The sequence below is a fragment of the Oncorhynchus mykiss genome, chromosome 15 (assembly GCF_057628025.1).
Source record: "Oncorhynchus mykiss isolate SJ-2025 chromosome 15, ASM5762802v1, whole genome shotgun sequence".
Lineage (NCBI taxonomy): Eukaryota > Metazoa > Chordata > Actinopteri > Salmoniformes > Salmonidae > Oncorhynchus > Oncorhynchus mykiss.
Window position 1 is genome coordinate 73,616,096 of NC_143036.1, and position 22,795 is coordinate 73,638,890.

Consider the following 22,795-nt stretch of genomic DNA (forward strand, 5'->3'; position numbering starts at 1 on the left):
CAGCTTCCTCCCACCACCACTTCCTCTTCCTATCTGAGGAGGAAGGCAGACAGACCATAGACATAAAGACCCGTCTCCTCTAATTGGTTTATCAGTGGGCCGCCACATCCTCCATCCACAACCACAAACCCCGTGCGCTCATAAATTACATCCCCAAATTGAGCCTGTACGCTTGTTCAGTGTTCAGCCTCTTCATTTGTGAACAGGCCAGCTGCTGAACCGTTTATCTTCACCACAAAGACATTCTGTATTAGTTTCAGCCCCCGAAAGCCTCCACTGAAGCCACAGAATGGGCCTCTCTGTCGGCCCAGACGGGTAGGAGAGGTTAGTGATAGGATACAGACTCCATTGAACTGGACTTCATTTTCCCACACCACTCAGATAGTGATGCTACTTCTCCAGTCAGTACAAAGCACTGACCACCCTTCTGACAGCTTGGCGATAGGACAGATCTATGGGAGAAACCTTGAGGAGGATACTGATTAAAAAAACAAACATAAAAGTTGTATTTGTCTATAGATAGATCGTAGGGGAGAACTTTGTGAAAATCGAGGGAATGTATACGCTGATATAAAAGGCTTATGATGTAATGTTCTATAGATTGTTCTAGAAACCGTATACTGTATATATACACGCGCCTGAGAGAATACACGCTGACAGAAAGGCTTATGATGTAGTGTTCTATAGATTATTCTATCAGCCATATACATATACAGTACACGCTGACGAAGGGCCCTAAATTACATTTCCCTGTCAAATGAATCACTTCATGAAATTAAATATGGGTTGTGAATGTGATTGAAAACAAACAAAGCTGCCAGGCATGGAAGGAATATCTCAGTTTCCCTCCCACATAATGCTGAGTATAGATCTTTGATGCACACACACACACACACACACACACACACACACACACACACACACACACACACACACACACACACACACACACACACACACACACACACACACACACACACACACACACACACACACACGGCAGAGGGAACAATCCGTCACAGACTGACAGAATCTATTATGCTCTCAGAAAACGTGTTTAGTAATCATTGTTATGAGCTTACGTCTGGTTGGTTTATTTAAACGACTCTCAACATGTGACCATGGAAGTCTTAAAGCCATTGGTTGTTTGGGTGAGGAGAGAATGTGGCCTAGTTGAATGGTTACTTTGACCTAAATCTCAGAGCTGAGATAAAGATTTCACTGTTTGGGATAATATTTTGAACCTTCTGTAGGCCTCCTGTACAAGGAATTAACATCACCATACTATGTACAAGGCATTAATCTCACTATACTACTGTACAAGGCATTAATCTCACCATACTATGTACAAGGCATTAAACTCACCATACTATGTACAAGGCATTAAGAACACCATACTATGTACAAGGCATTAAGAACACCATACTATGTACAAGGCATTAAACTCACCATACTATGTACAAGGCATTAAACTCACCATACTATGTACAAGGCATTAAACTCACCATACTATGTACAAAGCATTAAACTCACCATACTATGTACAAGGCATTAACATCACCATACTATGTACAAGGCATTACGAACACCATACTATGTACAAAGCATTAAACTCACCATACTATGTACAAGGCATTAAACTCACCATACTATGTACAAGGCATTAAACTCACCATACTATGTACAAAGCATTAAACTCACCATACTATGTACAAGGCATTAACATCGCCATACTATGTACAAGGCATTACGAACACCATACTATGTACAAGGCATTAAGAACACCATACTATGTACAAAGCATTAAACTCACCATACTATGTACAAGGCATTAAACTCACCATACTATGTACAAGGCATTAAACTCACCATACTATGTACAAAGCATTAAACTCACCATACTATGTACAAGGCATTAACATCACCATACTATGTACAAGGCATTAAGATCACCATACTATGTACAAGGCATTAAGATCGCCATACTATGTACAAGGCATTAAACTCACCATACTATGTACAAGGCATTAAGATCACCATACTATGTACAAGGCATTAAACTCACCATACTATGTACAAGGCATTAAACTCACTATACTATGTAGAAGGCATTAAACTCACCATACTATGTACAAGGCATTAAACTCACTATACTATGTACAAGGCATTAAACTCACCATACTATGTACAATGCATTAAGATCACCATACTATGTACAAGGCATTAAACTCACTATACTATGTACAAGGCATTCAACTCACCATACTATGTACAAGGCATTAAGATCACCATACTATGTACAAGGCATTAAACTCACCATACTATGTACAAGGCATTAAGATCACCATACTATGTACAAGGCATTAAACTCACTATACTATGTAGAAGGCATTAAACTCACCATACTATGTACAAGGCATTAAACTCACTATACTATGTACAAGGCATTAAACTCACCATACTATGTACAAGGCATTAAGATCACCATACTATGTACAAGGCATTAAACTCACTATACTATGTACAAGGCATTCAACTCACCATACTATGTACAAGGCATTAAGATCACCATACTATGTACAAGGCATTAAACTCACCATACTATGTACAAGGCATTAAGATCACCATACTATGTACAAGGCATTAAACTCACCATACTATGTACAAGGCATTAAGATCGCCATACTATGTACAAGGCATTAAACTCACCATACTATGTACAAGGCATTAAACTCACCATACTATGTACAAGGCATTAAACTCACCATACTATGTACAAGGCATTAAACTCACCATACTATGTACAAGGCATTAAGATCACCATACTATGTACAAGGCATTAAACTCACCATACTATGTACAAGGCATTAAACTCACCATACTATGTACAAGGCATTAAGATCGTCATACTATGTACAAGGCATTAAACTCATTATACTATGTACAAGGTATTAAACTCACCATACTATGTACAAGGCATTAATCTCACTATACTATGTACAAGACATTAAGATCACCATACTATGTACAAGGCATTAAGATCGCCATACTATGTACAAGGCATTAAACTCACCATACTATGTACAAGGCATTAAACTCACCATACTATGTACAAGGCATTAAACTCACCATACTATGTACAAGGCATTAAGATCACCATACTATGTACAAGGCATTAATCTCACTATACTATGTACAAGGCATTAAACTCACTATACTATGTACAAGGCATTAAGATCGCCATACTATGTACAAGGCATTAAGATCGCCATACTATGTACAAGGCATTAAACTCACCATACTATGTACAAGGCATTAAACTCACCATACTATGTACAAGGCATTAAACTCACCATACTATGTACAAGGCATTAGCATATTATTTGTTCATAGTGAAAAGAACATCTGCCACAAAGTCAAAAATAAAAAAAATGTCCCCACCTAATTAAAGCCAAAGATCAACTGTAAATGAATCAAAACCCCTGATTATTAATTATTATCTTTCATAAACCATCTATAAACCATGTCTGCACTTAGCTCATGACAGATGGAAAGAGATTGCAGATTTGCCTCCAAAAACCAACTTTGTCAGTCAACGTCAATTTAAATCCTACCAAATATTTTTTAAACAGTAACCAGTAAACCTCTCCCTTACAAACTCAAATTGGATAAAAAGTTGCAACACCTTACTGTGTGAAGTCCTGATGATCAATTATTGTCTTCCATAAACCTTCATTGTACTATAAAGGAAAGGGGAAGGGGGAGACCTAGTCAGTTGTACAACTGACTGCCTTCAACTGAAATGTGTCTTCTGCATTTCACCCAACCCCTCTGAATCAGAGATCCACCATCCACGTCTTAGGTGCCCGGGGCTCGTGGCAGTTGGAGAGAGAGTTTGGAACGATTTTCCTCCTAAAAAAACTGCCACATTTCACTCAATGTCAATGTAGATCTCCCCAAATCTTTATTAAACAGCGACCTTTGAACTCTCCAATCACAGACCCCATTGAATGTGGTGATTTCCCAACAAGAGCTTTGGCTTTAATTCGCTCTCTCTGGACATAAGCAGGTCTTACATCTCAAATCAGGAAACAGGCCACCAGTGGCATTTACTGAGCAATTAAAAATGGCACAAACGTCTGAACTGCCAAGACAACAAAGGGTGTGTGTGTGTGTGTGTGTGTGTGTGTGTGTGTGTGTGTGTGTGTGTGTATTTCTGCTGAAATACAGCTACTGAAAACTACTGTACTACCAGTCCAGTATAACTCTGGGTCCGTTTCCTCCTTGACCTCCCCACTCACCCATCTGTTGCCCATGGCAATGGGGTGGATCTGAGAGGCTGCTCTGGGGTTTTATCCATCTCTCACTGAGCCACTATTTAAATAACCTGCCCAAGTTGATATTTCAGCACCTCATCTTCAAACACAATCAAAATGGATAAATGATGATGAGAGCAGATATCTATTCAGCATGCATCTACAGAAGCCTCACAGCAGGGGTCTTTATCATTAAGTCATCATAGAGGGCAGAGAGTGGAGGGGGAGGGAGAGTAGGGGAGAGGTGGAGAGACGTAGAAAGGGGAGAGAGGTGGAGAGATGGGAGAGGAATGAGAGCTGGCGAGGGATAGAGCTGGAGAGGAAGAGAGGGGAGAGAGTAGGAGAGAGATGGAGAGGGGAGAGAGGTGGAGTTAGAGGAAGGAGAGAGGGGGGAAGTGGAGATCGCAGGGAGAGGTGGAGAGAGGGGAGGGAGAGGGGAGAGGTGGAGAGGGGAGAGAGGGGAGGGGAGAGGTAGAGAGAGAGATAGAGAGAGGAGAGAGGAGAGGTAGAGAGAGATGGAGAGAGGAGAGAGTAGGAGAGAGATGGAGAGGGGAGAGAGGTGGAGTTAGAGGAAGGAGAGACGGGGGAAGTGGAGATGGCAGGGAGAGGGGAGAGGTGGAGAGAGGGGAGGGAGAGAGGGGAGAGGTGGAGAGAGGGGAGGGAGAGGGGAGAGGTGGGGAGAAGGGAGGGAGAGGGGAGAGGTGGAGAGAGGGGAGGGAGAGGGGAGAGGTGGAAAGAGGGGAGGGAGAGGGGAGAGGTGGGGAGAAGGGAGAGGTGGGGAGAGGTGGGGAGAAGGGCGAGGTGGGGAGAGGGGGGAGGGGAGAGGTGGAGAGAGGGGAGGGAGAGGAGGGGGGAGGGAGAGGTGGGGAGAGGGGGAGAGGGGAGAGGTGGGGAGAGGGGGGATAGGGAAGAGGTGGGGAGAGGGGGAGAGGTAGGGAGAAGAGAGAGGTGGGGAGAAGGGGGAGAAGGGAGAGGTGGAACATGCCATGTCGTCTTTCATTATCCTCATGGTTCACGGCGTTACGCTTCAGAAGAGCTCTGGCACAGCTGGTGCTGTCAACATGTCTCTCCTCTCCTCTCTTCTCTTCTCCTCTCCTCCTGCCAGAGGTGTACCAGGCCAACTCTCTTTGTTCTGTATTTGGAGTGTGTGGTAGTTAGACTAACCCTCACTGGGTCATCAAAACCATAACTTTCTCCACAAGACCATGGGACCTGGGCAGTGCGTCGGTGACTAGAGATGACCACTGCTGTTAGTCCATCTGGCCTGGCAGTGTCATTGGGCTCTACATGGTTTTAACCATTAATAACTGACTGAATGACTGACTGACTTATTAATGCATTGATGAAAAAGCCAAAAACACAGCAAGCTGGATTTCACCAGCAGGAAAACAACAACAGCTGTTCGAGGTAGTCACTATGGCAACCTCACGTACTTACCAGAACCATTAGATATCTTCTGTATGAAATTTCCCCCATTTTCCAATCCATCAATCTCTAACCAGTCATGTTAATTTAATGTGGTTCCTGATCAGATAAAACAACAAGCACAACCATTGCAGCTCTATGCTGAGAGCTGAGGGCTGGGTGCCCCCCAGACAGTGGCTGTATACTGAGAGCTGAGGGCTGGGTGCACCCCAGACAGTGGCTGTATACTGAGAGCTGAGGGCTGGGTGCCCCCGAGACAGTGGCTGTATACTGAGAGCTGAGGGCTGGGTGCCCCCTAGACAGTGGCTGTATGCTGAGAGCTGAGGGCTGGGTGCCCCCCAGACAGTGGCTGTATACTGAGAGCTGAGGGCTGGGTGCACCCCAGACAGTGGCTGTATACTGAGAGCTGAGGGCTGGGTGCCCCCTAGACAGTGGCTGTATTCTGAGATCTGAGGGCTGGGTGCCCCCTAGACAGTGGCTGTATTCTGGGAGCTGAGGGCTGGGTGTCCCTAGACAGTGGCTGTATTCTAAGAGCTGAGGGCTGGGTGCTGGGTCCCCCCTAGACAGTGGCTGTATTCTGAGAGCTGAGGGCTGGGTGCCCCCTAGACAGTGGCTGTTATCTGAGAGCTGAGGGCTGGGTGCCCCTTAGACAGTGGCTGTATTCTGAGAGCTGAGGGCTGGGTTCCCCCTAGACAGTGGCTGTATTCTGAGAGCTGAGGGCTGGGTGCCTCCTAGACAGTGGCTGTATTCTGAGAGCTGAGGGCTGGGTGCCCCCTAGACAGTGGCTGTATTCTGAGAGCTGAGGGCTGGGTGCTGGGTGCCCCCTAGACAGTGGCTGTATTCTTAGAGCTGAGGGCTGGGTTCCCCCTAGACAGTGGCTGTATTCTGAGAGCTGAGGGCTGGGTTCCCCCTAGACAGTGGCTGTATTCTGAGAGCTGAGGGCTGGGTGCCCCCTAGACAGTGGCTGTATTCTGAGAGCTGAGGGCTGGGTTCCCCCTAGACAGTGGCTTTATTCTGAGAGCTGAGGGCTGGGTGCCCCCTAGACAGTGGCTGTATTCTGAGAGCTGAGGGCTGGGTGTCCACTAGACAGTGTCTGTATTCTGAGAGCTGAGGGCTGGGTCCTCCCCAGACAGTGGCTGTATGCTGAGAGCTGAGGGCTGGGTGCCCCCCAGACAGTGGCTGTATTCTGAGAGCTGAGGGCTGGGTGTCCCCCAGACAGTGGCTGGATGATGGGAACATGTTGAATCTTGACTGAGGTGGAAGATCGGAACATGTTGAATCTTGACTGAGGGGGACGATGGGAACATGTTGAATCTTGACTGAGGTGGATGATGGGAACATGTTGAATCTTGACTGAGGTGGATGATGGGAACATGTTAAATCTTGACTGAGGGGGAAGATGAGAACATGTTGAATCTTGACTGAGGTGGATGATGGGAACATGTTGAATCTTGACTGAGGGGGAAGATGGGAACATGTTGAATCTTGACTGAGGGGGAAGATGGGAACATGTTGAATCTTGACTGAGGGGGAAGATGGGAACATGTTGAATCTTGACTGAGGGGGAAGATGGGAACATGTTGAATCTTGACTGAGGGGGAAGATGAGAACATGTTAAATCTTGACTGAGGTGGATGATGGGAAAATGTTGAATCTTGACTGAGGGGGAAGATGGGAACATGTTGAATCTTGACTGAGGGGGAAGATGGGAACATGTTGAATCTTGACTGAGGGGGAAGATGGGAACATGTTGTTGAATCTTGACTGAGGTGGATGATGGGAACATGTTGAATCTTGACTGAGGGGGAAGATGGGAACATGTTGAATCTTGACTGAGGGGGACGACGGGAACATGTTGAATCTTGACTGAGGGGGACGACGGGAACAAGATCCCATATAAAGGCTCTGTCTTATGTTAATGTGTTACACAATAACAGTTAGTTGAGCTGACCGTTAGTCCTGGTTGGGGTTCAAAGCTGGGAAGTAGAGTTATGGATAACCAGGATCAACTCTGACCTCTGGTTATATCCTACAGCCCAGGCTCAGAGTTTTCCCTGGTCATGTCTCAGGGTCACATCTCCCTAAGTATGACCGATGTCGTAACCCACACCACAAAGGACAACATTTGGAAACAGCATCATGAAACAGCTCACATGCTGCAAACCCCTTCAAACCTCACACAGACAAACACAGTGACATTCATAAAACCCCTTCAAACCCCACACAGACAAACACAGTGACATTCATAAAACCCCTTCAAACCTCACACAGACAAACACAGTGACATTCATAAAACCCCTTCAAACCTCACACAGACAAACACAGTGACATTCATAAAACCCCTTCAAACCCCACACAGACAAACGCAGTGACATTCATAAAACCCCTTCAAACCTCACACAGACAAACACAGTGACATTCATAAAATCCCTTCAAACCCCACACAGACAAACACAGTGACATTCATAAAACCCCTTCAAACCTCACACAGACAAACACAGTGACATTCATAAAATCCCTTCAAACCCCACACAGACAAACACAGTGACATTCATAAAACCCCTTCAAACCTCACACAGACAAACACAGTGACATTCATAAAATCCCTTCAAACCCCACACAGACAAACACAGTGACATTCATAAAACCCCTTCAAACCTCACACAGACAAACACAGTGACATTCATAAAACCCCTTCAAACCTCACACAGACAAACACAGTGACATTCATAAAACCCCTTCAAACCCCACACAGACAAACACAGTGACATTCATAAAACCCCTTCAAACCCCACACAGACAAACACAGTGGCATTCATAAAACCCCTTCAAACCTCACACAGACAAACACAGTGACATTCATAAAACCCCTTCAAACCCCACACAGACAAACACAGTGACATTCATAAAACCCCTTCAAACCTCACACAGACAAACACAGTGACATTCAAAAACCCCTTCAAACCCCACACAGACAAACACAGTGACATTCATAAAACCCCTTCAAACCTCACACAGACAAACACAGTGACATTCATAAAACCCCTTCAAACCCCACACAGACAAACACAGTGACATTCATAAAACCCCTTCAAACCCCACACAGACAAACACAGTGACATTCATAAAACCCCACACAGACAAGCACAGTGACATTCATAATAGCTATTTATTTCCTCCCACTACACCAGTTCTCAGGCTTTTCCCAAAGTAGCATATCACAACAACCATGGAATCATCATCAGCACCATGTGGGGTCTACGAATCAGAGGATCTCACACACACACACACACACACACACACACACACACACACACACACACACACACACACACACACACACACACACACACACACACACACACACACACACACACACCAGAGAATAATGCCACCGGACATCTGTCAACATGTCACCAATCAAACACACCCTGGTATATACAGAATTCATCCTTGTCCTGGTCACTACAGAAATATCTGAAAACATCTGTTCAATCGCCCTTACCAACGGATTATTGACTCGTGGTTAACTTTTCATTTTTTACCAGATTATAATTTGGGAAGGAGGACTTGTTGTCAACATGTCAAACAAAGATCTATATACAGTATCAGCATGAAATAATATCAGCCTCACAATGGGACTATAATATGGCTCTACATGGGACCATAATATGGCTCTACATGGGACCATAATATGGCTCTACAGGGACCATAATATGGCTCTAAATGGGACCATAATATGGCTCTACATGGGACCATAATATGGCTCTAAATGGGACCATAATATGGCTCTAAATGGGACCATAATATGGCTCTACAGGGACCATAATATGGCTCTACATGGGACCATAATATGGCTCTACATGGGACCATAATATGGCTCTACAGGGACCATAATATGGCTCTAAATGGGACCATAATATGGCTCTACATGGGACCATAATATGGCTCTACATGGGACCATCTGATAAGGCCTACTGTAGTCAGTAGAAACATAACAGTGGCCTACTGTAGTCAGTAGAAACATAACGGTGGCCTACTGTAGTCAGTAGAAACATAACAGTGGCCTACTGTATTCAGTAGAAACATAACAGTGGCCTACTGTAGTCAGTAGAAACATAACGGTGGCCTACTGTAGTCAGTAGAAACATAACAGTGGCCTACTGTAGTCAGTAGAAACATAACGGTGGCTTACTGTAGTCAGTAGAAACATAACAGTGGCCTACTGTAGTCAGTAGAAACATAACAGTGGCCTACTGTAGTCAGTAGAAACATAACGGTGGCTTACTGTAGTCAGTAGAAACATAACAGTGGCCTCCCAAATGGGACACTATTCCCTACATAGTGCACTACTTTTGGCCAGTGCCATTTGGGACGCAAGCATATACTGTGTGTGAAGCATTTGAATTGCTGTTTGGAGTCAATCGAGTTTAGGGGATTCTACCTGTGAGATCCCCCTGACGTTCTGAACCTCACAGATGGTGATGATGTGGAGTTGGGGGGAATCTATAGCCCACGTCAGCTTTACTCGGTATAGCAGGCCTTGACCTATATAAAATGACACCAACCACAGACTAGGCCTACAACGGTATTATTATACTACTGGGAATAAACGTCTCGTTAATCGTTATTGGTGATTACCGCGTGTCACGATGCAAAGGGCAGAGAGCACATTCATAGGTCGCATGCATAAAAGACAGGGTTAGCCTAGAATAATTGCTGCAGCGTGCAGCGTGAAATGTCTGTGTCGGTCTACGTGGTTGCTGCACCCGCTTTCTCCTCTCAAATGTCTCACATCTTTACGACACATAGGCCTATATAGGCCTCATCACTAAACTGTTACCTAATTGATAGGCTTCCAATAGGGAATTCATTCACGATTATATAATTTACAGCTGGCCACGCCATTGATAGACTGTTGACATCAATAGCCTAATCCCTTGAACTATAATGCCGGCCGGCAAAACATATTTTCTCCACACAAAGGATGGAATATAGCATAATAAATGAATTAATATGGTAAATTAAATAATAATTATCATCACACGATAAGCAGCCACCACAAACTAGACAACGACAATAATGTATTTTATCATAGCCTAGAGACGCTCTGAATCACATTGTCGCTTATTGCTGCCTGTGTTGTCCTTTGATCAAATGATGTTCCTTTCGTCTCTAAAAACACCGACATAATGTCGAGCCTCCATATTCACACCTGACGCCAACAACATAAATATCAGCAACATCATCGGTGTCTATGGGAAATCCACAACTGGACCGCCACCCCATCCTCTCTTGGACTTGACACATCCATCCACTGCACCAAATGCGCATTATTCACATAGCAAAGCAGCGAGGATTTCATCATACATACACAGCACAGCCTACACAAGACAACAGCATTAAAAAATCATAACCACCAGCAGAAAATTTTAATTAAAAGAGCCCACAAATCTCACCTGTTAAAGCAAACGTGGACAGGGTTTTCTCTCTTCTCGCAGCTGTAGGAATAGAAGAGGATGAGTTGGTTTTTGTCTCCTGTCTCCGGGCAGTGCTCTGACTCGTTCCCTGCTGCAGCCTCACAGCCTGTGGTCCTCTGCTCCGTTCTCCGGTTCTAGCACCAGCTCCCTCTTCCTGAGCCGCTGTCAAACGAGCAGCGCTCTTGCTGCCGCCGTCTCGCGCACGCGCAACCCACCGCTCCGGTGCAGGAAGAATGCAGGAGCTCAGGAACGAACGGAGCGCGCAGCTGCAGCGACCCCGGCTAATGAGCGGCTGCAACCGGACCTGCAGACAGATGGATGGATGATTGGAAGAAAGAAAAAAATATTGAAAAAAGATGGATGATGATTAAAAAAAAATAGATGACAAATAATAGATGGATGATGGTGTGCTGTGGATAAAACAATAATTGTGCAGCAGTAGACCTTTTATATCTGCCCTATGAATTAGTCATGTTTGGTGATAAAGATTAGCACTCTGTCGGCTAGGCTTGGTGTTTTCACGGACTGTTAGGATACTGCTATAGGCTGGGAATCCAGACCCCAAAATAAGAACGTTTTGTACAGTACCATATTTAATTTGGGGAGGGGTTTGGGGGATATGATGAACATATTGTGAGAGAATCACTGGTGATTTTGGACTTATCTGTTCCAGAGATCGAATTCTGGAAGAAAAAAAAGGTAGGCCGACAGTAGGACACACGTGCCATCGTCACCAGCCATAGGACAGGTGGCTAATGGGAGTCGTTTAAACCAGTGGTTCTCAATTTGCGACCCAATATTCGCATCAGGGAAAAATAATCGCCAAAATACAATCTGGAAAACAAGGTAACAACATTCCTATCTCATTCACTGTCAATAATATAATTTTGCCCATATTCTTGATGAAGAACGTTAATAGACTCACTAGTTTGAGACCACAAAATCAACCAAAATGGCGCTGTTAATAGTTCTATATTAAAAGTATTGTGATTGCAGGAAAACATTTCTGAGATTAAATTATTTAAAAGTAGGAATTCATTTGAATTGTTTTACCTGGTTTAAGTGTTAAAGTTCAGACTCTTTTTTTTTTTTTTTCTTTACTCAGACAAGGAAGACTCCCGTGACCCACAAGTTGAACATCGCTGGTCTAAACACATCTTCATGTAAATAGTAGTGAGTGTCAAACGCTTTAGTGCATCTCCCAATCACATTACCTTGTATTAGATTAGACTGGGTTGAGTGAGGACAAGGATGAACTCACACGCTCCCTTACACTCAGGCACACACAGTAGCCTAAACAGACATCTTTATCATTATGTAAATGGTTCCCTCATCTTAGTCTGGAGCTGTCCAACCATGTCCCAACATTAGTCTACAGTCTCGTTCATAACTGTCTGACCATGTCCCAACATTAGTCTACAGTCTCGTTCATAACTGTGACCATGTCCCAACATTAGTCTACAGTCTCGTTCATAACTGTCTGACCATGTCCCAACATTAGTCTACAGTCTCGTTCATAACTGTCTGACCATGTCCCAACATTAGTCTACAGTCTCATTCATAACTGTCTGACCATGTCCCAACATGACCCATAATGTTTGTTCTGCCTTATACAGATCATTATGGAGACACACACACACACACGTAAACTCAGCAAAAAAAGAAACGTCCCTTTTTCAGGACCCTTTCAAAAATAATTCATAAAAATCTGAATAACTTCACAGATCTTCATTGTAAAGGGTTTAAACACTGTCTCCCATGCTTGTTCAATGAACCATAAACAGTTAATGAACATGCACCTGTGGAACGGTCGTTAAGACACAAACAGCTTACAGACGGTAGGCAATTAAGGTCACAGTTATGAAAACTTAGGACACTAAAGAGGCCTTTCTACAGACTCTGAAAAACACCTAAAGAAAGATGCCCAGAGTCCCTACTCATCTGCGTGAATGTACCTTAGGCATGCTGCAAGGAGGCATGAAGGCTGCAGATGTGGCCAGGGCAATAAATTGCAATGTCTGTACTGTGAGACGCCTAAGACAGTGCTACAGGGAGACAGGATGGACAGCTGATCGTCCTCGCAGTAGCAGACCACGTGTAACAACACCTGCACAGGATCGGTACATCCGAACATCACACCTGTGGGACAGGTACAGGATGGCAACAACAACTGCCCGAGTTACACCAGGAACGTTGTAAGGTAGGTCCTCACCAGACATCACCGGCAACAACGTCACCTATGGGCACAAACTCACCCTCGCTGGACCAGACAGGACTGGCAAAAAGTGCTCTTCACTGACAAGTCTCGGTTTTGTCTCACCAGGGGTGATGGTCGGATTCGCGTTTATCGTCGAAGGAATGAGAGTTACACCGAGGCCTGTACTCTGGAGCGGGATCGATTTGGAGGTGGAGGGTCCGTCATGGTCTGGGGTGGTGTGTCACAGCATCATCGGACTGAGCTTGTTGTCAATGTAGGCAATCTCAACGCTGTGCATTACAGGGGAGACATCCTCCTCCCTCATGTGGTACCCTTCCTGCAGGCTTATCCTGACATGACCCTCCAGCATGACAATGCCACCAGCCATACTGCTCGTTCTGTGCGTGATTTCCTGCAAGACAGGAATGTCAGTGTTCTGCCATGGCCAGCGAAGAGCCCGGATCTCAATCCCATTGAGCACGTCTGGGACCTGTTGGATCAGAGGGTGAGGGCTAGGGCCATTCCCCCCAGAAATGTCCAGGAACTTGCAGGTGCCTTGGTGGAAGAGTGGGGTAACATCTCACAGCAAGACCTGGCAAATCTGGTGCAGTCCATGAGGAGGAGATGCACTGCAGTACTTAATGCAGCTGGTGGCCACACCAGATACTGACTGTTACTTTTCATTTTGACCTCCCCCTTTGTACAGGGACACATTATTCTATTTCTGTTAGTCACAAGTCTGTGGAACTTGTTCAGTTTGTCTCAGTTGTTGAATCTTGTTATGTTCATACAAAAATGTACACATGTTAAGTTTGCTGAAAATAAGCACAGTTGACAGTGAGAGGACGTTTCTTTTTTTGCTGAGTTTACATACACACACACATACACACACATATACACACACACATGTAGATACACACACACACACACACACACATACACACACACACACACACAGACACACACACACACAAAGTAAAATCATAATGATATGTATAAAAGTGTTCTTCAGGTGAATTCAAATATTTTTGTGTCGGTCAATTCCCTAAGTGTGTTTATTTTCCAGTTCCTCCCCTGTAGGTGACCATAATGGTAAATGAATGGAGGTAGTGAATATGCTACTGGCTGTCCGTTACATCTGTACCATTGAAGCTGAGATATCCAGGGGGTATTTCCTGTACTAGTAGGTGTATAGTGTCTCTTCCATACAGTGGGGCAAAAAAGTATTTAGTCAGCCACCAATTGTACAAGTTCTCCCACTTAAAAAGATGAGAGAGGCCTGTAATTTTCATCATAGGTACACTTCAACTATGACAGACAAAATGAGAAAAAAAAATCCAGAAAATCACATTGTAGGATTTGTTATGAATTTATTTGCAAATTATGGTGGAAAATAAGTATTTGGTCACCTACAAACAAGCAAGATTTCTGGCTGTCACAGACCTGTAACTTCTTCTTTAAGAGGCTCCTCTGTCCTCCACTCGTTACCTGTATTAATGGCACCTATTTGAACTTGTTATCAATATAAAAGACACCTGTCCTTTTTTTTGTTTTTTGTTTCCCTGAGGGGGAATAGATTTTGTTGTGCCCTCTTCACGACTGTCTTGGTGTGTTTGGACCATTCTAGTTTTTTGGTGATGTGGACACCAAGGAAGTTGAAGCTCTCAACCTGCTCCACTACAGCCCCGTCGATGAGAACGGGGGCGTGCCCGGTCCTCCTTTCCCTGTAGGATCAGCGTGGCGGATTTGTTGTTACTTACCCTTACCACCTGGGGGCGCCCCGTCAGGAAGTCCAGGATCCAGTTGCAGAGGGAGGTGTTTAGTCCCAGGGTCCTTAACTTAGTGATATAGTGGTCCAGGGATGGGGGGAGGGGGGGTGAGTCAGCTGGGAGTCGAAGCTTAGTGATATAGTGGTCCAGGGATGGGGGGGGGGGTCAGCTGGGAGTCGAAGCTTAGTGATATAGTGGTCCAGGGATGGGGGGGGGTCAGCCGGGAGTCGAACCTTAGTGATATAGTGGTCCAGGGATGGGGGATGGGGGGTCAGCTGGAAGTCGAAGGCCTTGACCTGGTGCTTTAGTATATTCCAGGAAGTGAACTGTAAATGGTGAACGTGTGTGTGTCACTCAGAGAGCGTGTGTTATGGCCAGGCACTGCTCTGTCGCCGAGGGCAACGGCCATGTGAGAGAACTTCAGTCACTCCTTCACAATGTGGTGGCATGACAACCCTGACAGATGTTGTTTTACAGTGTGGCATTGCAGCCAGAGACACAGCGCGGTGTATTTTTGACTTGTCTATTTTCATACATACTCTCTATGTTTGTGTGTGTGTGTGTGTGTGTGTGTGTGTGTGTGTGTGTGTGTGTGTGTGTGTGTGTGAGACAGAGAGAACATGAAGTAAATCTTCATTCTGCTTCATTTCATTATTATCTATCACATGGGCTCCTCTTCTTGCCTCTTCTGGAGCCCTCCGGCAAATATTATCTCCTGATGCAGGAAACTGTGAGAATCTGTGGGAACATATCGATTCCTCATCCAGTGAGGCGAGTTTCTAAATGGTTTCCTTGCTCATCCCTTATGGGACATATTTGCTGATTGAATTGCATCCATTGAAGCAACATCTAATGAAGCATTTGATAATCAGATGGTTAGTCACCACAGACGTGATGCACTGCGTTCTGTTCCTGGATCATTTACTTTGCCTGATGTTTCTTGTAACGTTAGTAAGTGGTCGTTTCTGTTATGCAACGTTGTTTACATTGGCAGCAGTAACATTGGTTGGGCACGGTCACAGCATGGACAATATGACACTGGTGGACGACTGATACAGCTTTGACACTGGTACTGCTCTGATACTGAAACTGCTCTGAGATTGATACTGCTCTGATACTGATACTACTCTGATATTGATACTGCTCTGATATTGATACTGCTCTGATATTGATACTGCTCTAATACTGATACTGCTCTAATACTGATACTGCTCTGCTACTGATACTGCTCTGATATTGATACTGCTCTAATACTGATACTGCTCTAATACTGATACTGCTCTGATATTTATCTGATACTGATACTGCTCTGATATTGATACTGCTCTAATACTGATACTGCTCTGATATTGATACTGCTCTGCTACTGATCTGATACTGATATTGATACTGCTCTGCTCCGGTCTTATCTCACAACCCAAAAGATAAAGAAAACCCAAAACAAGGAGAGACCACGAGAGTGAAATCCCAGAAATGTTTCAGTGAGCTGAGGGTATCCTGTGGCCTAATAGCCCCAGTCTTAAAAGACTGGAAGGAAGTGTGGCATTCTCTCTGTCCTGCTCTCTACAGAGGAATATCATTGATTTCAACGAGAGAACCAATTAGACTGATATTGATGACTAAACCAAAAAGGTCATGAATACCAGTTGGAATCCAATTTTAGCCTCCCTCCATTCAATTTAAGCTGCAAACATGTATAATTTGCCCAATTCAGATGCATTGGTAAGAATAGAAGGCTATGCCTATGTGGTGTCTCACCCACCGACCATCTTAAGATGAATGCATTAACTTCACTAACTGTAAGTGACCTGGAGCGTCGGCTAAATGACTACAACGTCCATGTAGAACAAAAGGCACACGATAAACTGCACAACACTGAGCAGATTGCATAACACATTTAGTTCTGATCAGGAGAATGTGGAGAACATGAGGATGCACACCAGCAGTACATTGTGGAGGAGAGATGGTTGCTAGGGAACACCATTAGGAGACAACACACACAGTATCCCTCACAGTTGATGAGTCCATTAATTAGGATCCTGGCGGTGTAGCGGCACCGTCTGGACCAGAATCATTAGTTACATCTCCGACTTGAAAACAACGTGAGAGAGACATCAGTTAACGTTCACACTTTGACCTTTGCACTGGCCCCCAATTACAGGAAACAACTGTCAGAATGTGGCTAAGGCAGAAACATTCATCTGTATTACCTCATTAGGTCTAGTTCTTATGTGTAACCCTTGACAACACAGTTCATTCATAAGACGTAGGGCATAGTCCTGTCACTAAGTGAGGTGTCGGTCAGACTCAGAGAAGAACATTAGACTCAGACAAGACAGACTCAGACTCAGGGAAGAACATTAGATATGTACATCATGAACTTGAGAATATTGCTGCTGGGCCCTTTATCAGACTCAGAGCTGTTGTTGACATCTGTGTTGGTGTGTGTACTGACGGTATCTGTCTGGTGTGTTGTAGTAGTTTGCTCTCTTCCAGAATTAGACAGACAGGTCTCCCTTCAAAAATAAATTTCTACTGGGATCACCCAGTGCAATTACAGAATCGACATTTGTGCAACCCCTACTAAGCCTCTACCCACATCCTAACCCTCCCCCCTCAAACCTCTATCCACACCCTAATCCTCCCCCTCAAACCTCTATCCTCACCCTAACTCCCCCTCATTGCTTGATCCACACCCTGACCCCCCCGCCAAACCTCTATCCACACCCTAACACCCCCACCAAACCTCTATCCACACCCCTACCAAACCTCTATCCTCACCCCAACACCCCCACCAAACCTCTATCCACACCCCACCAAACCTCTATCCACACCCCACCAAACCTCTATCCACACCCCCACCAAACCTCTATCCACACCCCCACCAAACCTCTATCCACACCCTAACACCCCCACCAAACCTCTATCCACACCCTAACACCCCCACCAAACCTCTATCCACACCCTAACACCCCCACCAAACCTCTATCCACACCCTAACACCCCTACCAAACCTCTATCCACACCCTAACACCCCCACCAAACCTCTATCCACACCCCAACACCCCCACCAAACCTCTATCCACACCCCCACCAAACCTCTATCCACACCCCAACACCCCCACCAAACCTCTATCCACACCCCCACCAAACCTCTATCCACACCCTAACACCCCCACCAAACCTCTATCCACACCCTAACACTCCTACCAAACCTCTATCCACAACCTAACACCCCTACCAAACCTCTATCCACACCCTAACACCCCTACCAAACCTCTATCCACACCCTAACACCCCTACCAAACCTCTATCCACAACCTAACACCCCAACCAAACCTCTATCCACACCCTAACACCCCCACCAAACCTCTATCCACCTTAACACCCCCACCAAACCTCTATCCACACCTTAACACCCCTACCAAACCTCTATCCACACCCTAACACTCCTACCAAACCTCTATCCACAACCTAACACCCCCACCAAACCTCTATCCACACCCTAACACTCCTACCAAACCTCTATCCACACCCTAACACCCCCACCAAACCTCTATCCACACCCTAACACCCCTACCAAACCTCTATCCACACCCTAACACTCCTACCAAACCTCTATCCACACCCTAACACCCCCACCAAACCTCTATCCACACCCTAACACCCCCACCAAACCTCTATCCACACCCTAACACCCCCACCAAACCTCTATCCACACCCTAACACCCCCACCAAACCTCTATCCACACCCTAACACCCCCACCAAACCTCTATCCACACCCCAACCAAACCTCTATCCACACCCTAACACCCCCACCAAACCTCTATCCACACCCTAACACCCCCACCAAACCTCTATCCACACCCTAACACCCCCACCAAACCTCTATCCACACCCCAACCAAACCTCTATCCACACCCTAACACCCCCACCAAACCTCTATCCACACCCTAACACCCCCACCAAACCTCTATCCACACCCCAACACCCCCACCAAACCTCTATCCACACCCTAACACCCCCACCAAACCTCTATCCACACCCTAACACCCCCACCAAACCTCTATCCACACCCTAACACTCCTACCAAACCTCTATCCACACCCTAACACCCCCACCAAACCTCTATCCACACCCTAACACCCCCACCAAACCTCTATCCACACCCCAACCAAACCTCTATCCACACCCTAACACCCCCACCAAACCTCTATCCACACCCTAACACCCACACCAAACCTCAATCCACACCCCAACCAAACCTCTATCCACACCCCAACACCCCCACCAAACCTCTATCCATACCCCAACCAAACCTCTATCCACACCCTAACACCCCCACCAAACCTCTATCCACACCCTAACACCCCTACCAAACCTCTATCCACACCCTAACACTCCTACCAAACCTCTATCCACAACCTAACACCCCAACCAAACCTCTATCCACACCCTAACACCCCCACCAAACCTCTATCCACCTTAACACCCCCACCAAACCTCTATCCACACCCTAACACCCCTACCAAACCTCTATCCACACCCTAACACTCCTACCAAACCTCTATCCACAACCTAACACCCTCACCAAACCTCTATCCACACCCTAACACTCCTACCAAACCTCTATCCACACCCTAACACCCCCACCAAACCTCTATCCACACCCTAACACCCCTACCAAACCTCTATCCACACCCTAACACTCCTACCAAACCTCTATCCACACCCTAACACCCCCACCAAACCTCTATCCACACCCTAACACCCCCACCAAACCTCTATCCACACCCTAACACCCACACCAAACCTCAATCCACACCCCAACCAAACCTCTATCCACACCCCAACACCCCCACCAAACCTCTATCCATACCCCAACCAAACCTCTATCCACACCCTAACACCCCCACCAAACCTCTATCCACACCCTAACACCCCTACCAAACCTCTATCCACACCCTAACACTCCTACCAAACCTCTATCCACAACCTAACACCCCAACCAAACCTCTATCCACACCCTAACACCCCCACCAAACCTCTATCCACCTTAACACCCCCACCAAACCTCTATCCACACCCCAACACCCCCACAAAACCTCTATCCACACCCCAACACCCCCACCAAACCTCTATCCACACCCTAACACCCCTACCAAACCTCTATCCACAACCTAACACCCCAACCAAACCTCTATCCACACCCTAACACCCCCACCAAACCTCTATCCACCTTAACACCCCCACCAAACCTCTATCCACACCCTAACACTCCTACCAAACCTCTATCCACACCCTAACACCCCCACCAAACCTCTATCCACACCCTAACACCCCTACCAAACCTCTATCCACACCCTAACACTCCTACCAAACCTCTATCCACACCCTAACACCCCCACCAAACCTCTATCCACACCCTAACACCCCCACCAAACCTCTATCCACACCCTAACACCCCCACCAAACCTCTATCCACACCCTAACACCCCCACCAAACCTCTATCCACACCCTAACACCCCCACCAAACCTCTATCCACACCCCAACCAAACCTCTATCCACACCCTAACACCCCCACCAAACCTCTATCCACACCCTAACACCCCCACCAAACCTCTATCCACACCCTAACACCCCCACCAAACCTCTATCCACACCCCAACCAAACCTCTATCCACACCCTAACACCCCCACCAAACCTCTATCCACACCCTAACACCCCCACCAAACCTCTATCCACACCCTAACAAACCTCTATCCACACCCTAACACCCCCACCAAACCTCTATCCACACCCCAACACCCCCACCAAACCTCTATCCACACCCTAACACCCCCACCAAACCTCTATCCACACCCCAACACCCCCACCAAACCTCTATCCACACCCCAACACCCCCACCAAACCTCTATCCACACCCTAACACCCCCACCAAACCTCTATCCACACCCCAACACCCCCACCAAACCTCTATCCACACCCTAACACCCCCACCAAACCTCTATCCACACCCCAACACCCCCACCAAACCTCTATCCACACCCTAACACCCCCACCAAACCTCTATCCACCTTAACACCCCCACCAAACCTCTATCCACACCCTAACACCCCTACCAAACCTCTATCCACAACCTAACACCCTCACCAAACCTCTATCCACACCCTAACACTCCTACCAAACCTCTATCCACACCCTAACACCCCCACCAAACCTCTATCCACACCCTAACACCCCTACCAAACCTCTATCCACACCCTAACACTCCTACCAAACCTCTATCCACACCCTAACACCCCCACCAAACCTCTATCCACACCCTAACACCCCCACCAAACCTCTATCCACACCCTAACACCCCCACCAAACCTCTATCCACACCCTAACACCCCCACCAAACCTCTATCCACACCCTAACACCCCCACCAAACCTCTATCCACACCCCAACCAAACCTCTATCCACACCCTAACACCCCCACCAAACCTCTATCCACACCCTAACACCCCCACCAAACCTCTATCCACACCCTAACACCCCCACCAAACCTCTATCCACACCCCAACCAAACCTCTATCCACACCCTAACACCCCCACCAAACCTCTATCCACACCCTAACACCCCCACCAAACCTCTATCCACACCCTAACAAACCTCTATCCACACCCTAACAAACCTCTATCCACACCCTAACACCCCCACCAAACCTCTATCCACACCCCAACACCCCCACCAAACCTCTATCCACACCCTAACACCCCCACCAAACCTCTATCCACACCCCAACACCCCCACCAAACCTCTATCCACACCCCAACACCCCCACCAAACCTCTATCCACACCCCAACACCCCCACCAAACCTCTATCCACACCCTAACACTCCTACCAAACCTCTATCCACACCCTAACACCCCCACCAAACCTCTATCCACACCCCAACACCCCCACCAAACCTCTATCCACACCCTAACACTCCTACCAAACCTCTATCCACACCCCAACACCCCTACCAAACCTCTATCCACACCCCAACCAAACCTCTATCCACACCCTAACACCCCCACCAAACCTCTATCCACACCCCAACACCCCCACCAAACCTCTATCCACACCCCAACACCCCCACCAAACCTCTATCCACACCCTAACACCCCCACCAAACCTCTATCCACACCCCAACACCCCCACCAAACCTCTATCCACACCCTAACACCCCCACCAAACCTCTATCCACACCCCAACACCCCCACCAAACCTCTATCCACACCCTAACACTCCTACCAAACCTCTATCCACACCCCAACACCCCTACCAAACCTCTATCCACACCCCAACACCCCCACCAAACCTCTATCCACACCCTAACACCCCCACCAAACCTCTATCCACACCCCAACACCCCCACCAAACCTCTATCCACACCCCAACACCCCCACCAAACCTCTATCCACACCCTAACACCCCCACCAAACCTCTATCCACACCCTAACACCCCCACCAAACCTCTATCCACACCCTAACACCCCCACCAAACCTCTATCCACACCCTAACACTCCTACCAAACCTCTATCCACACCCTAACACCCCCACCAAAC

At 46.6% G+C, this 22,795-nt stretch overlaps 1 protein-coding gene across 16 annotated transcripts in view; it reads right to left on the minus strand.

Annotated features, from left to right (window-relative positions):
* The window catches only part of LOC110500989 (neuronal cell adhesion molecule), a 135,947-nt gene extending 124,206 nt beyond the window's left edge, over window positions 1-11,741 (minus strand). For 9 of the 16 annotated variants that reach the window (XM_090199181.1, XM_090199180.1, XM_090199178.1 and 6 more), the window contains exon 1: window positions 11,201-11,476. The gene's annotated coding sequence lies outside the window, so the exon portion shown is untranslated. Of the gene's footprint in view, window positions 1-11,200 lie in introns of all 16 variants that reach the window. The other 7 variants (XM_090199183.1, XM_090199182.1, XM_090199179.1 and 4 more) reach the window with 1 other exon arrangement.
* Window positions 11,742-22,795: the final 11,054 nt, after the last annotated feature.